General features: G+C 36.3%; 1 non-coding gene across 1 annotated transcript; it reads right to left on the bottom strand.

The window, feature by feature from the left end:
* Nucleotides 1-3,112: 3,112 nt before the first annotated feature.
* On the bottom strand, nt 3,113-3,219 carry LOC131170176 (small nucleolar RNA R71). Its single transcript, XR_009141113.1, has one exon. It is a non-coding gene; the product is annotated as a small nucleolar RNA R71 (small nucleolar RNA).
* Between the last annotated feature and the right edge of the window lie 505 nt (nt 3,220-3,724).

The raw sequence follows: 3,724 nt of genomic DNA on the forward strand, positions 1-3,724 counted from the left end.
TTTTCACAGACAAGTTGCCTCTGTGATCAGGATGTCAAATTAAATTGTCTGGTTTGGAATTTGGACCAACAGGGATAGATCCAGAGCTTACTATAATCTGTCTGCTTTCCAGGATCTTGATTCTTGATCGATGAGATTAGCTGCCAATCCTGACAATTGGGAGATTGCCTGTTGTGAATTCTGAAATCAGGATAACTAGGGATCCAAGTGTCACTGCACAACAGAACCTTGGCCCCATTATTAATATTCCGTCTTAACCCCATTTCTGTATGATTTGTTTCCTTTCCAGTAAGCTATTCCAAGCCGAAAAAGCTGACTTTTAAGGGCTGGCCCTTAAGAAATCTATAAAGGAAGTCAATAAAGCTTAAACTCAACTCAACTCAACTAAGCCTTTATCCCAAAAATTTGGGATCGGCTATATGGATTCTCTTTCTCCACTCTAAACGATTTTGGGTTAAATCTTCAGAAATGTGTAATGTTTCTAGGTCATATTGTACTATTCTCCTCTAAGTTAGTTTAGGTCTACCCCTTCTTTTCTTTCTATCCTTTAACCTAATGTGCTCTACTTGTCTAACTGGAGCCTCCGTATATCTACGCATCACATGACCAAACCACCTCAATCTCTCTTCTCTCAACTTATCCTCAATTGGCACCACTTCTACCTTTTCTCTAATACTCTCATTATGGACTTTATCTAGTCTAGTTTAGCCACTCATCCACCTTAATATTCTCATCTCCGCAACTCTTATCTTAGACACATATGACTCCTTCAGTGCCTAACACTCACTACCATATAACATGGCCGGTCGTATGGCTATACGGTAAAATTTTTCTCTCAGCTTATTAGTGTTACACTCATTTCATATAGGCACTTTAGGGTAGTTTTGCATCCATTTTGCCCTCATATTTTAGTGTATTTTATGTTTTTAGCTTTATTTTATCTTATTTGTTAATTTTAGATACTTTATATTTGATTTTCGTAATTTTGTTATTTTTGATAGGATTTTGTGGCAAATCGAAGATCAATGAGTGCAATAGGAAGTGATTTGAAGAGATTTGGAGTTCTTTAAGCATGGAGGAAAGTTGAAGAAATCAAGCCTTGAAAGAGCAAACCAGCTGAAATTTGCTTGAGATTTTGCTTAAGATCATGCTTAGGGTAAAGCGGTAGTGCTTAAGGTGCAGCACAAGTCAAGCATGAGCAGAAAAGTCCATTTTACTCTAAGTCTGCCGAGATTTGCTGAAGGTCTGCTTAACCTTAAGCAGACAGTGCGACTGAAGTGAAATCGCTAAAAGTCGCTTAGGGTTAAGCCAGAACCCTAAGCGGCATCGCCTAACGTGAAAGATCTTTCGACTTGGATAATTTTACACCTCATTTCCTATCCACTCCTTGGCTCTTATTTACTTTTAGGGCAACTTTTTGGGACCATATAAATTTATCATTTCCTTATTTTTGCCACAAGAGGAAAGGGAGGAAAGACAAAAAGAAAAGAAAATTTAATAGAGAGAGAGAGGAGATGCCATTTTCTCTTGGAGGAGGAGCTGCTGCACCAGTTTTGGAGCTCCAGAAACCAGAGATTTTGGTTCTTCTACCTGGGTTTTTCTATTTTAGTCCTTTTATCATGTTTTTCTTTACTTTTCCATCAATCTTTCTTGTAAATACCATCATGAGTGAGTAAACTCTTTAGATTTCAGAGTTGGGAAATATGTTTTAGATTAATTTGTGGATTTGGACTGGGTATTTCCTTATTTTACATAAATATGAGTTTTGATTCTTTCCTTGTGTGCTTGATTTACTTGCCTAATGTTGGTACCCATTGGGTATTGTGTTAATCATTGATTGAAGGACCGAAAGGTGAAAGTCATTGATAGATAATTAAGGATTGGAACTTAAAATCACCTAGATTTAGAAATAAACTAAGATTTTAAGAGGAATTAATTATTGGTTACAAAACTTAATGGGTTTTAAAGTAATCAAATAACATACGAAAGTAGGTTTGGTTATTTTAGAACACACTTTGGTTTGCTTGAAAAAGATATCAAAGGAATTTAGAATCAATTTCCTTCAAACTCTATTTTTCCCTAAAAATTGGAATGCCCAAGACAAATCCCAATTAATTTATGCATAAACCCCCAACTCTGGAATCACTTTTAGCATAATTAGACTTTGATTTGAATTACCCATTGTTAATTTAGTTTAATTGCAAACTAGATGTAGAATTTATTTGTTGCCCTTTTACCCATTTCAATTAGATTAATCAATTTACCTTGCTCATTTATATTTACCATTTATTCATTAATCATTAGCCCAAATAATCGCTTCATTCATAGTTTGGTACTTAAACAGCAAATCCTCGTGGGAACGATACTTGATTCATCACTTTATTACTTGAGACGACCCGTATACTTGTGGATTCCCCACCATCAAGTTTTTGGCGCCGTTGCCGGGGAATTGATTTTTGTTTGATATTGAACAATTGTTTGTTTGGTTAATTTGGGCACTTTATTTTATTTTCTTTTTACCATTTTACTTTGAGAATTTGTTTATTTTGTTTTTCAGGTGCTTTATTTTATGAGAAGGACAAAAAGTGAAGAAATCAATTTATTCTTTGACCCAAAAATAGAAAAGACAGCAAAAGCTTTAAGAGCAGAATCTAAAAGGAGAAAAGCTGAAATTAAAGCTCAACAATAACAAGAAAGAGCACAAGAACAAGAGCAATTACAAGAAGAAATGGCCAACAACAATAACAACCGCTCTGTGAAGGATCATGCCTATCCTAACATTGGAGATTTCATGCCAAGTATCACAAGACCAAGGGTAGAAGCTAATAATTTTGAACTGAAGCCTGCACTTTGTCAGATGGTACAACAATCACAATTTGGAGGAAATCCAAGTGAAAGTCCACATGTGCATCTAGCACATTTTCTTGAGATCAGTGATATGTTGAAGATAAATGGAGTTTCTGATGATGCAATTCGACTCAGATTATTTCCTTTTTCTCTGAAGGACCGAGCTAGAGAGTGGTTACATTCTTTGCCACTGGGTTCTATCACAACATGGGATGAACTTTCTCAAGCTTTTCTGGCTCAATATTTTCCACCAAGCAAGACAGCTAAGCTAAGAAATGAGCTGACTTCTTTCAAACCTAGAGATGATGAGAGCTTGTATGAAGCATGGGAGAGGTACAAGGATTTGCAAAGGAGATGTCCGCATCATGGGATTCCTAAGTGGATGCTTATTCAACACTTTTACAATGGAGTTTCACCAGCTATTAGAAGTACAATTGATGCATCTTCTGGAGGTAATCTTATGGAGAAATCTGAAGATGAAGCTTTTTCTGGTCTTAATAAAATTGCTTATAACAACTACCAATGGAGCTATGAGAGGAATGAAATCAAGAAACCAGCTGGTATGTTTGAGCTTGATGCCATGAATATGATAAATGCTAAGTTTGATGCTTTGAAAAGGAAAATGGACAAGCTAAGCATGAAAGTAGATTCTTCAGCTGGAGGTTCTAGTAATTCAGTAGAAGTTGGAGCTGCAAATGTCAATTGTGCAGCAGATTTTTCTGCACTTAATCAAGATTTTTCAAGTGAGCAAGTGGATTATGTGGGGAACTACAATCAAAGACCAGGTGGTAACCCATTTTCTGCAACTTATGATCCAGCATGGAGAAACCACCCCTCTAAATGTGACACCCCTTACCCGTGTACAGTATATCCGAGT

This window comes from Hevea brasiliensis, chromosome 10 (assembly GCF_030052815.1).
Source record: "Hevea brasiliensis isolate MT/VB/25A 57/8 chromosome 10, ASM3005281v1, whole genome shotgun sequence".
NCBI lineage: Eukaryota > Viridiplantae > Streptophyta > Magnoliopsida > Malpighiales > Euphorbiaceae > Hevea > Hevea brasiliensis.